We start from the raw sequence: 14,020 nt of genomic DNA on the forward strand, positions 1-14,020 counted from the left end.
CAAAAAACAAGTAATGAAAGATGGTGATGGCATGTAATTTGTGGGGTTGAAAAATGACAGGCACAAATACTGGACAATAATAATTTATAGGTGGGGGAAGGAGAGTGAGGCTGGTGAGAGGAGGTAGAGTGTTCTGAGTTCTTCTTGAGAAGGTTCAAGTACTGTTGACTTTAGACTTTGTTAAATGTGCCTGGTAAAATTTCAAGGGTAATTACTAAAAACACAGAAAGTATAACTTCCACACCAGTAGAGCAGAAAATAGAGTAAGAAAACAAAAACAAAAAGTCGGTTTAGGGCTTCCCTGGTGGTGCAGTGGTTGAGAGTCCGCCTGCCGATGCAAGGGACACGGGTTCGTGCCCCGGTCCGGGAAGATCCCACATGCCGCAGAGCGGCTGGGCCCGTGAGCCATGGCCTCTGAGTCTGTGCATCCGGAGCCTGTGCTCCGCAACGGGAGAGGCCACAACAGTGAGAGGCCCGCGTACCGCAAAAAAAAAAAAAAAAAAAAAAAAGTCAGTTTAGAAAAAAAAAAGTTGAAAGAAGTTTCGAAAAGAGAACAAATAGAAAATAAAAATTAAGATGTAGAAATATTATCAGTAATCACAATAAGTATAAATGGGATAAACAAAAGACAGATTCTCAGACCTAGATTTAAAAAAAGCCCCTAAAAACTAGACAAACCTAATATAAAAGGACACAGAAAAGATGAAAGTAAAATGATGAACAAAAGTAAAATGCTAATTAAAAGAAAGCTGGTGCAATATATTGGTATTAGACAAAATAGACTATAAGGCAAAATGTATTATTAGGGCCTTTCATCATTTTCATGATAAAAGGTTTGATCCACCAGATATAATAGTCCAAAAGTTGTGGGCACCTACTAAAATAGTATCCAAATACATAAAATGAAATGTATAGAACTATGGATAGAAATTGACTAATCTGGGACTTCCCTGGTGGTCCAGTGGTTAAGAATCTGCCTTCCAATGCATGGGATGCATGTTCGATCCCTGGTTGGGGAACTAAGATCCCACATGCCACGGGGTAACTAAGCCTGTGTGCTGCAACTACAGAGCCCACACACTCTGGAGCCCGTGCGTCATAACTACAGAGCCCACGTGTTCTGGAGCACGTGCACCGCAACTACTGAGCCCATGCATCACAACTAGAGAGCCCACGCACCACAACTACTGAGCCCACATGCCCTGGAGCCCACACCCACAACTAGAGAGAAGCCCACACACCGCAATGAAGAGCCCACATGTTGCAATGAAAAGAAAAGATCTCACGTGCTGCGACTAAGACCCAATGCAAGGACTCCCCTGGTGGTGCAGTGGTTAAGTGTGGTTAAGACTCCGCACTCCCAATGCAGGGGGCCCGGGTTTGATCCCTGCTCAGGGAACTAGATCCCACATGCATGCCGCAACTAAGAGTTTGCATGCCACAACTAAGGAGCCCAAGTGCTGCAACTAAGGAGCCTGCCTCCCACAACTAAGGAGCCCACTGGCCACAACTAAGACCTGGTGCAACCAAAAAAAAGAAAAGAAAAAGACCCAACACAGCCAAAACTAAATACATAAATAAATATTAAAAAAAAAAAGAAATTGATAACCCACTAACATAGTGGGAGATTTCAATACAATGATCTCAATTATTAATGGGTCAAAAAAGATTTGAATAACACAATTAACCAGCTTGATTTAGTGGATATTTATAAGTCACTCTATATCCAACAATCAAGGAATAGACATTCTTTCCAAGTGCACATGGAGCACTTCCAAAAGTTGACCATATAAAAGGCCTTATAGCCGGTTTCAACAAATTTCAAAGAATCTGATTCACATAAATCACATTTTATGACCTACGATCATAGTTATAACTTATGCAATTAAATTAAGTCTTTAACAGAAAGATAAATGACACCCCCCTCCTGAGTTTTGAAAATTAGAAAGTACATTTCTTTTTTAAAAATTAATTAATTAATTAACTTTTGGCTGCACTGGGTTTTTGTTGCTATGTGCGGGCTTTCTCTAGTTGCGGCGAGCGGGGGCTACTCTTCATTGCGGTGTGCAGGCTTCTCATTGCACTGGCTTCTCTTGTTGCGGAGCATGGGCTCTAGGTGCGTGGGCTTCAGTAGTTGTGGCACGCGGGCCCTAGAGCCCGCGGGCTTCAGGAGTTGTGGCACCCAGGCTTAGTTGCTCCGCGGCATGTGGGATCTTCCCGGACCAGGGATCGAACCTGTGTGCCCTGCGTCGGCAGGCGGATTCTTAACCACTGCGCCACCAGGGAAGTCCCAGAAAGTACATTTCTATATAATATAGGAGTCAAGTAAGATATTATAATAGAAATTGAAAGTTGTATAGAAACAACTATATGATATGTGATGAAAATTGTACATATCAAAACTGGTGGATGCAGCAAAAATGGTAATTACAGGGAAATTTATAGCTTTAGATGCTTACATTAAAAAAGAAAAAAGGCTGAAAATTAATGAGCTAGCTTTCGCTCTAAGAGGAAAAATAACCCCAGTAGAATAAACACAAAGAAAGTTTAAGAAAAGATATAAAGATAAGAGCAAAAATTAATGAAATGAAATGAATATACAATAGAGATGATCAACAAGCCCAGGCCAGATAAAACAGACAAACTTTTGGTAAGATTCATTAAATAAGAGGGTAGTAGGTAGCATGCACAAACAAGCAATAATAGGAATGGAGAACAGAAGAAAGCTGAAAATACAGAAGAGATTAAAAAGATAAGATGAGCGTGCCATAAAGAATAAAACATGAATTAATCAATGAATTAAAAAACTTACTAGAAAGGGAAACATTTCTAGAAACATATAACTTATCGAAGCTGTAACAAGAAAGCTTGAGTTCCCAACAGTATTAAAGAAATTGAATCAGTGGCTTAAAAAAAAATCAAGCCTTGCTGGTTTTCAGGCAATTCCTAGCAGATTTTCATGGAACAAATGATTCTAATTTCACATGAACAAAGACTATCCAAAGAAGCAATGCTCCTCAACTCATATGAGGTTAGTATAACTTTGAAATAAAATCAGTCGAGTATGAAAAAGTATGAGAAAGAAAATAACAGACCAGAATCCCTCATGAACATGTTAGATGGAAATACTATAAACAAAATACTAGCAAATCAAATCTAACAGCATATATTAAAGGCTATTCATCATGACTAAGCTGGATTTATCCCTAGAATATTTGGATCATTTAACATAAAAGCCCATGACTATAATTCATTGCATTAATGGGTTAAAGGAGAAGTTGTATGATTATCTAAATAGATCTAGTAAAGGCAGTCAGTAAAAGTCAACATTCATTCTTGGTAAAAACTCTTAGTAAAGCAGGAATAAAAAAAAAAATCCTAACATTAAGACGTCATCTTTTTAAAAAAAAGCCTACAGTAGTCATCATTCTTAATGATGAATCATTGAAAGCATTGTTCCTTTAAGAGCAGAACGAGGCAAAGGAGTCTGCCATCACCTCTTCTGCTCCACAAGGCAAGGATAAGACAGATATAAGGAGAGAGAAGGAAACAATACTGTCATTATTTGTAGCTAATATAATTGTTTATGTAGAAAACCCCGAAAGAATCTACAAATTATTAGAATTAATGAGAGAGCTTACCAACGTTGCTAAATACAATTCACCCAGGTTGCTAAATACAGAAACTGATATATATCTCCCTAGATTAAGATCTTAATCTTAAAATTACAAAGACATAAACCAGTTAAAAATGGGCAAAAGACATGAATAGGCACTTTACAAAAAAGGAAACAAATCTCCAATAAAAATTAAAATACACTCGACCTCATTGATGGCCAGGGAAACATTATACAAGTCAATGCCACAATAAGATCCGGTTTTCCAACTCCATTGGCAACAACTAAGAAATTTAGTAACACCGAGTGCTGATGGAGATGAAGATCACTGGGACCTTTTATATACTACAAATGGAGTGTAAATTGGTACAACTTTGAAAGACACTTTGGCTATATGTATTTTGTAAAATTGAACTAGATATGTTATAAAGAAGTTCTTGCACATGCATAAGAATATTCATTGCCATACTGTTAAAAAATGGCAAAAAATTGGAGGCTACCAAATGTCCATTGATAGGAGAATGGATAAATAAATAGCTATCTATTCCCACAGGGAATCAACTCCAGCTACACACATAACATGGTCAAATATAATGTATGAAAAAGGAAAGTTGCAGAAAACTGCATAAAATCATGAAAGCACTTTTCTAAAGCTAAAATGAGTAAATTAAACAATATTTCGTTTAGGGATGCATATACAAATGATAAAACAACCTATTTTTTAAAATCAAGAAAATGGTCAACATAAAATTCAAGCCAGTATTATCTCTAATGAGGAGGCAGGATAAAATAGGAAAAAGGCATACAGGTGGATGAATTAATAGGTAATGTTCTAGTTCTTAAGATGGATGGTGCACTTCCAGGTGTTTATTTTATATTGCATTTATTATTTTGATGTTTCAAATACTACGCATAAAATGTTTAAAAAGTGGCCTGTAGTTTCCTATTTTCACCACTACATGGCAGGCTAGTCCGCCAGTAAAGTGACTCCTGAATGGGAAAGGCTGGTGAAGATGAAACTGTACCTAATGACAGTGTTCTAGTAAGCACTCAATTTCCCCTGTAGGAACACATGCAAAATGTAAAACAGGGCTTTTTGTTCTGAGTGTTTACATGCACAACCAGGGCAGCTCAGGTGCACATTACTCTGACCTGGATCTTGCAGCTCTGTTGTCAGGTTTTGTTTTTCCTTTCTTTTTGCCTTATGTAACCATTTTTGAAAACTTAAAAGTGTATCTGCTAAAAAAAAAAAAAAGAAGTGTATCTGCTTAAACGTTGATTTTTATTTTTCAGAACTTTCCAGTATTTCCCAAGGTTTCATTTCTAAATTAACAACATGGAGCATACCGTTGGTTACTTGGTTTCCCTCTTGGCAATTGACACATCTAACTTCCCCTTCTAATGTTTATTGATTAGGGGCGGTTTTGTAGCATAGCGTTAGAACCACTGCCTTAATGAATGTCTGGATAACACTGTTACATACAGGAATATTTAAAAATCAGTAACAGTGTTAAAATAGCAGCACAATATTCACAATAGTCATCAAAATTACTCACAGGAATTCTGGTGCCAAATTGCACCAGTCACAGGAAGTGACTGACAAACGTTGGTAGGTATTTCTGTTTTAGCAGCCAATGTTATGCCACCAAGTGGCAACAGCACAAACGGTCCTCCAGCCACCCACTTCCTTTTTCATGCTCTAGACCTGCCCTGTCCACTTGATCAGCCACTAGCCCCATGTAGCAATTGAGGTCTTGGAATGAGATGTGACCTTAGTGTAAAATACACACTGGATTTTGAGGACTTAGTATGAAAAAAAAAAAAAGTAAAATGTCTCAGTAATTTTAATATGGATTACATGTTGAGATGATAATATTTTTGGATATGTTAGGGTAAATAAAATATATTAAAATTAATCTCACCTTTTTAATTAGACACTAGAACATTTCAAATTACATACGTGACTCGCCTGTGGGGCTCACATTTTATTTCTATTGGACAGCACAGCTCTAGATGTTATCACCAAGACTTGCGATCCCTACCTACCAGGGCCGGCTGCACGGGTGTGTGGCCGGTGCAGTCGTACAGGGGGTCCCATGTTCTGAAGTGCTGTTACTGCCTCGAAATCCTTAATTGTATCTTTGAATTTGCGTCTCAGAAGGAAGTCGCCTAGAACAATGGAGCATGCGCCAGGGGCTGGAAGCCTTGGCTCGTGCACCATCCCGCCTCCCCCCGCCTCCCGGTGTCCCTGGCCCTGCCCGGCGACTGCTGCCCCCTTCCGTCCCCGGCAGGGTTCTGGGCGCGGCTATGGGAAGGGTCAGGGCTGTGATGGTGCCCATCCCTTCCCCGGGCTGGCTGCGCAGGGTCTCTCGCCCACCCCAATCCCGGGGCGAGAGTTTCACCGGCGCAGAGGTCTCAGTACCGTTGGGAGTCGCCTGTCTGACCCGGTTTGGGCAGGGGGCCCTGGGGCAGGAGAGACACCTGGCCTGACCTCTCCAGACTCCGCCAGGCTAGGGCGGTCATCTGCTGGCAGGAGCCGGACCCAGCAGCACGCAGGCCTGCGCTCGCTGCAACCCTGCAGGAGGGATGCACCCTGGGGGACCGCTCTAGCTAGAGAGTGTCTGCGTGTTCCGAAAGCGCGCCCTACTCTGGCTCCGAGCTTGGAGGAGGATTGGGAGGGCTCTTTTCCTCCTAACGACCTTCCTCCGTCTTTCTTGTGTTTGTCTCTTATGGACAGCTCAAGGCACCCCTGGGGACAAACTGTAACTCACAAATTATGTAATTCCTGTATTGTGTGATTCCGTGTGTGAGTGAAATACTATGATAGTTGCATTTAAAATTGGCGTTGCACAATAGAAAGATCAATGGTAAAATTCATGTTAGTAATTACAGTTTTAATTTTCTTTATATAAAAGTTACCATCTTAATTAATCATTTTAATTGTACAGCTCAGTACCATCAAGTATTTACATTGCTGTGCAAACAACACCTCCATGTTGCAGTCATGTCAGAAACACCTCCATGTTGCAGTCATGTCAGAATTTCTTTCCTTGTTAAGACTGAATAATATTCCATGGTATGTATATACCACATTTTATCCATTCATCCAGCCATGGGCATTTGGGTTGCTTCCACTTTTTGGCTATTGTGCATAATGCTGCTATAAATGTGTGTGTATAAATATCTCTTTCCATTGTTTTTGCTAAAATAAACAAGACTGCAATTAATACCTTTGTACATACATCACTTTGCATGCTTGTAAGTCCATTTCTAGGATAAATTCCTAAAAGTAAAATTGTTGGGTCAAAGGAAATGTGCATTTTATAATTTGTTAAATATTGCCAAATTGCTGTCCACAGATGTTGAACCATTTTACACAGCCACCCCAGTGCTGTATGTTTTCAAACTTTTTGATCTTTGACAATATGCTAGATTAAAAATGGTATTTCCGTCAATAAGAATGAACAGAAACATGTGAAATACGTTTAAGTCCATGAGTTTGTAGTAATATAGTAAACTTCCCCAGCAATCTGTAATGTTCATTTTTGGAGGATGCTAGGGAAACAATTCATTATTTTGAAACAAACAAATAAAAACAAAAAGAAAGAATCAAGTATGACCTGCCTTTTCTATGTAAACTGTATGTCAGGATAGCTAAATAGTTAACAAGAGGAAGTTTCTCTTTATAAAAGTATTCTCATTATTAAATAAAGAAGAAATAATGCAACCACTAAGGAAATGATGGATGTAGGCAATGACCATCAATGGTTGCAAAGAGAGACCGAGATAAAGCGAGAAAGATGAGTAGACATCCATCCTATGCTTCGTAATAGGAGACCACTGTGCTACCTCTCAACCATTCTTGCCTAAACACTCAAACCTGAATCTGACTGAGTCACCAGGTCTAACTGCCAACAAGTTACAGAAAATATAGGGATGAGAAGAACATGCTAAACAACAAATCAAGGGGATGCAATCAGCAAAATTCAGACTGTAGGAAACTCTACAGGACAAGTGACCTAGTTTCTTCAATAAATAAATTAAAAAAGAAGAAGGAAAAAAAAGGTGGGGGGAGGGATAGGGAATCTCTAAATTAAATTTAAGGTACATAGCCTCCAAATGTAATATATGGGTCTTATTTAGATCCTGATTCAAATGAAAAAACATGTGCTCTCATTTATAAGACATTTAGGAATGTGAACCCTGATTGGATATTTAATGATATTAAGGAATTGTTGATTTTAAGATATTATGGTATTATGCTATTTTATAATATTATATTTTAGATAATATGGTACTATTTTTCAGATTTATGATATTATGGTTAGGTTAAAAAATCTTATCTTTTAAAGATATATACTAAAATAATTATTGATGAAATGATAAAATGTCTGAGATTTGCTTTGAAATAATACAATGGGAACGTGTGTGGGATGGGGTAGGGATGAACCATGACTGACTATGAGCTTACGATTATTGAATCCAGGTGATTCGTACTCCACAATTCTCTCTACTTTTGTTTATGTTTGTGATTTTCCAAATAAAGGAGCTCATTAAAAAAAAAAAAGACAATGAAAGGGTAATCAGAAACAATGAGTACAGATGGCTCTTTTTGGGAATTTTGATGCAAAAAGGAAAAAAAAAGCAACAGCTATTGGGTCAACAGAAGGGTATCACAAAAAAAAAACCAACACCTTAATTATTCAAGTATTACATATGTATGGAAAAGTGTACTGCACAAGGAATCCTCACCAAATAAATACCCCCATATATTAAAAAAGGTATTTTACTGGGTCTTTTGGGTAAACATATATAGAAAACAAATGAACCCCACATCTAGGAGTATAACATTTAGCCCCCACACACGGTGAACTCACAGCATGGAAAGGACAGAGCAAAAACAGGTAAAAATAGGCAGGCTTCCACTTTTGTGAGAAAGGGGATTTCAAGCTAAGAAGTTGGTCTTGTTAAATAAGAACTGAGACCACCCATGTCAACATGACACAACTGCTCTAGGAAATTCTAGTCCAGGAGGATAAATAGATTAATTGTTTGTTTCAAGAAATTAATTTATCTGGGCAAATAGTTTGCTCATCTGGGACAGGACAGGTGTCTCTCAGGACCACAGACTGCTCACACAGACAAAGAGCTCACATGTATGACCAAGTTTATTTAACGAGACTTGCTTCAAGACCCCTGCTTTCCTGTGTCTACGGATCTTAAACTGTCTTAAATGTCACAAACTGTGCCCACTCCCCATCAATTTCTTGCTTTGAAAAACCACCTTAAACCACTGGAGCCCAGGCCTCCAAATCCTATAAACACCCTTTCTTGAAATCCTCCTTCTTAGAAACTACACCAAGTCTCTTTCAAGGTGTTATTCTCCCTTTCTGCAGTAAATACTGAATTAACTTAGACTTACTTTGCTTGATCAACAGGTTTTTCTGGTCTTCTTTTGAGGAGGTGGCAGTAGCCAAGAGTTCTCCTAAAATCTGTGAACTTGAATGAGAAAAAAACCTGCCATTTATTTTCAGAAACGTTTAACTGAAAGTGAGCATTTCCTTCAACTATGAATGTGCACAACAAACCACAGTGACTTTTGCACAAGTAAAAATTACTGGTATTTTCAGTCTGCATTATAGCTGTTGCATACATCTCAAAATAACATTTACGCCTAACACTATTTTGAAATGAATGATAGGGTCAGAATTGTGAAGGCGCTGAGATTGTGCCCTCCCTGCAAGCTAACAAGTCAGCTTGCCACAGTTTCCTGGATAAGGACAGAAGACACAAAACTCCTGGATCCCAAATGCAAGACGTTATTACTCACAGCAAAAGGGGTAGCTAGAGTGTCAGCATATTTGCGCTGTTTCCCTGAGCTCTGATTCCCATCGGGCAATGTGGAGGGCCAGGTGACTCGAGCACATGTAGTAGATTATGTTACATAAGAAGAATTTAGAGCCGAGGGCCCAGCACTTGTTTGAGTAAGCAGCAAATAAGCTAGTCTGTTGCCCAAGTGACTACGTACTGAAACCGCTCAATATCACAAGGGTAAACTCAGCAAGGATGTCCAGGACCCCTGGTGGACTGCCTCTCCTACTTGTAGTACTAGATCTTGTCATTAATGCATTTATAAAGGAGCAGATGTATTACTCTGTCATCATTTTGTTTTTATATTTTAATATAATTCATTTCCTTTATAATCCTATGTATTTTATTGTATGCATACAAATACATTACTCTGAGACGGGGTTGGTAAGCTTAACCAGGCTGCCAAAGGGGCCCATGGCACAAATAAGGTCAAGAAACTGAAGATTTTCAAAAATATTTTCACCAATAAGTGTGGATATAAAAATAAAATTTTATACAACTCCATTACTCAGGAAAACCTTTTCAGAGCTCTTCTTGTCTAGAAGGCAGAGTGGGAAGGGCCCTGGCACCAAATCCAGGGCACTAGAGTTTGACTTTTAGTTGTATGAACCCCAATTTTCCTTATCTGTAACATGAGATGCTTGTTACCTAACTCACTGGCTCAAAACGTAGAGAGGTACATTGTCACACGTTGCTGGTGGGAGTGTAAATTGAATACCTTTTCTGGAGAGTAATTCGGCTCTATGTACTCAAAAATATTCAAATCCTTCGAGCTAGTAGTTTCATTACTAGAAATTTACTATTAGGACATGATCAGATATATAGACAGAAATGTAAGTAAAAAGATGTTCACGGCAGTATTATTTATAGGTATACACTACACTTCTGTAAATATCTGGAATGTCCAACAATTAGGGCATGGCTACAGAAATTGTGGCACTTCTATACTGATAAAGGCAGTCATTATGAATTTTTATAGCTCAGTGTTTGGCACCATTAGAAAATGCCTATGATTTTATGTTAAGTGGAAAAAAAATCTAAAACTCTTTATGTAGTATGCCTCCAATTTTGTTTAAGTGCCCTATATATGTATATAGGCTCAGAAAAAAAGCCTAGTTAGAAATTTACTGAAAACGTTACTGCTAGTGGTATAATATATACATATTTGACATTTTAAAATTTACACTTAAAAACATTTCCCAGTATCCCTCAATAAGCATGTGATGCTTTGTAATAAGAGAAGCCAATTATTTTCAAAAGCAGCTCAAAATTGAGCTTATTTATGTGCAATGCTATGGAAATCATACTGTGCTACACAATTGTGAAATGTTATTAGTGTTTTTCTGGGGCTTCAGAAGCATGGTTGGATTCATGTTTAAATCAATAAATTTGACTGCAAGGAAGATACATTGGTCAGTGGGTGGCCCAGTTTTGTGCAGCTCCTCCAGCAGGCGGGCTCCCTCTGCTCGCTCCTGCCCCCTCCCCCTGCAGCCCAGCAGCTGAGAGACTCCCCTGCTCTAACCTCTGTTTGTTTTTCTTCTCCCCCTCCATCCACCACCAAGCCCTCCTTCCTCCGGTTCAAGTCTGTCTGGTCTTGTCTCCTGGGCTGAATCATGCCTCAGAAATGGAAAAAGCCTCAAGGCCAGGGCCTGTGCCATCAATGTGCATAATGAGAGTTTTACTGCAGATTCCAGGTTAGAGGCTTGTGTGTGTGCTGCCATGTTTCTGGGCTTCTGGGCCTGAGCCCTGATGGAATGCTAAAACCATATGGCCAGACAAAGGTGAGGAAAAAGCCACTTCTGCGCCATGATTTGAGGGCATCCTTACCCCAGAGGTCTCTGGTGCCAACTCACTCTCCTCCACTCTTGAGATCTCCACCATAGGAGAAGGCTCCTGTTATAAAATATACATGGATCACCTGGGGCAGCAACATATCCTAATACTAAGACAGGCGCTGGGGCTTCCCTGGTGGCACAGTGGTTAAGAATCCGCCTGCCAATGCGGGGGACACAGGTTCAAGCCCTCGTCCGGGAAGATCCCACATGCCGTGGAGCAACTAAGCCCATGCACCGCAACTACTGAGCCTGCACTCTAGAGCCCGTGAGCCACAACTACTGAGCCTGCATGCCACAACTACTGGAGCCCAGTGGCCTAGAGCCTGTGCTCTGCAACAAGAGAAGCCACCACAATGAGAAGCCCGTGCACCGCAACGAAGAGTAGCCCCTGCTCGCCGCAACTAGAGAAAGCCCGCATGCAGCAACAAAGACCCAACGCAGCCAAAACTAAATTAATTAATTAATTAAAAAAAAAAGACTGAGGCTCTGGAATCAGACAGACTCAGTTAGATTTGGATCCCAGCTCCACTACTGCTTGGGGATGTCACTTGATGTCTCTGAGCCTGGGTCTCCTCATTTGTAAACGATGACAAAAAGCACTTACATACACCAAGCCTATGCCAAGCACAGATCTATGTGCCTTTCTTATATTAACTCATCTGATCTGTGCAACAACCTTATTTAGGCACATGCTGTTATCATCGTGTTCATCTTACAGATGAGGAAACTGAGGCCCAGGGTGGTTAATTAACTTACTCAAAGCCTCAAGGGATCAGCACTAAGATGAACCCCAGCAGTATGGTTCTAGAGTCTATGTTCTTAAGGACCATGTTTGGGAGGCTCACTGTAAGATGGAACGATAGTAATTATGATTTATTAGGAGCTTACTTAGTACCAGGCACTGTGCTAAAGGCTATATAGGAATTTCTCGTTAGTTCCTCCCACCGCCCGGATGAGGGAGGGACTATTGTTACATGCTAACCCTGACCTGGCAGGACAGTCTGCTATATACAAGGCCCTCTATAAAGGGCTGGGCCTTCAGGGGTTGCTACAGCAAAGAAGAACTAAGATGTGTCCATAAATAACCGTGATTCATGGTAGAATCAGAGTTTGATGGAGCTGGCAGAGAGCTTAGAGATTATCTGGTTTAAACTTGTGTTTACTGATGACAAGAACTGACTTGCTTTGTTTTTTCCCACAGGGTTTGGGGATTCAATGATATAATGATAACAATAGCCAACACTTAATGAGTTGCTTGCTGTGTGTGTACGTGTGTTGTTGTGTGTGTGTTTTTCTGTGTCTCTGTGTGTGTTTATCTCATTTAACCCTCACAATGACCAGGTAGAAGCACTGTTATTATCCCATTTCATAGATAAGAAAACTGAGGGAAGAAGCTAAATAGGCAACTTGTCCAGCGTCACACAGTTAGCAAATGGTGGAGCTGGGATGCTGGCAGAGTAGATTCCAGACCTTGGGTGCTGAACCACCATGCTCTCTGCCACCCCAGTTACAGAAGGTGGTTAAGAAGCCTAGGAGGTGGGGGCTGGATTGGGTGGATGGGAAAGTGTTGTAGACCACAAAGTGCTATACAGACATGAGTTATTATTAGAAAGAGGTAAGGGACTCCCCTGGTGGTCCAATGGCTAAGACTCTGTGCTCCCAATGCAGGGGGCCCGGGTTTGATCCCTGGTCAGGGAACTAGATCCCACATGCTACAACTAAGAGTTTGCATGCCGCAACTAAAGATCCAGCATGCCGCAACGAAGATTCCGCATACGGCAACAAAGATCCCGTGTGCTGTAACTAAGACCCAGCACAGCCAAATAAATAAACAAATATTAAAAAAAAAAGAAAGAGGTAAGCGTTCCAAGAGAGGTATAAAGTGGTACAGAGCTCAGGGCAAAACAAGGAAGATCTCTAGGATGAGACAGCGTTTGCTTTGGATTTGGACCTGTGTTCCTGGGTAGGAATGAGGAACGCCCAGGGTGTGTGTGGGATTGCCAGGTGGGGAAGAATTTCCTCTAGCCCTCTCCCATTAACGAAGGATGGATGATCAGATTAGCTAACTAGCACCTAAGCCCAGGAGAAGTGATCAGGACCATAGAAAGCCTTGGGGACCTCCAGCCGAGATCCTAGCTGCAGAGAGCATGTTGGGTGGGGGCCACTCAGAGGGGGATAAAGAGGGAACAGAAAGCTGGTAGCAGGGTCAGGGCATGGGGGTCAGACACCCAGCATCCAAATCCTGACATTCTAACACACTCTAGTTATGAGGCCATAAGCAATTTACACATTTCTTTCTTTTTCTTTTTTCTTTTTTAAAAAAATCTTTCCCTGCTCTCCAGTGCATTTTCATTTTTTTGTTTTTGTATGTCCTTCGTGCTATTTTTTTTCTTATTAGTCATCAGTTTAATACACATCAGTGAATACATGTCCATCCCAATCTCCCAATTCATCACACCACCACCCCCACCCGCTGCTGCTTTCCCCCCTTGGTGTCCATACGTTTGTTCTCTACATCTGGTTACACAACACTTCTATCTCAGTTTCTTCATCTGAAGAATGGGAATGATAATAATGGCATGTCCCTCAGAGGCTTGCGCAAATTTAACATGCTAATCTGTATACAGTGTTTACTGTGATGCCTGGCACACAGTAAGCACTCAGTATGAGCTCGCTATTGTTAGTTCTGTTATTGTAA

At 40.4% G+C, this 14,020-nt stretch overlaps 1 long non-coding RNA gene across 1 annotated transcript in view; it reads right to left on the reverse strand.

Annotated features, from left to right (window-relative positions):
• Positions 1–14,020, reverse strand: part of LOC309819037 — a 31,168-nt gene that overhangs the window by 13,458 nt on the left and 3,690 nt on the right. The window contains exons 2-3 of the long non-coding RNA XR_014296402.1: positions 11,315–11,380; positions 9,039–9,115 (exon numbers count right to left, since the gene is read on the reverse strand). This is a non-coding gene — a long non-coding RNA (uncharacterized lncRNA). The remainder of the gene's footprint in view (positions 1–9,038; positions 9,116–11,314; positions 11,381–14,020) is intronic.

The sequence above is a fragment of the Grampus griseus genome (genome assembly GCF_964374135.1).
Source record: "Grampus griseus genome assembly, chromosome: 2".
Classification (NCBI taxonomy): Eukaryota; Metazoa; Chordata; class Mammalia; order Artiodactyla; family Delphinidae; genus Grampus; species Grampus griseus.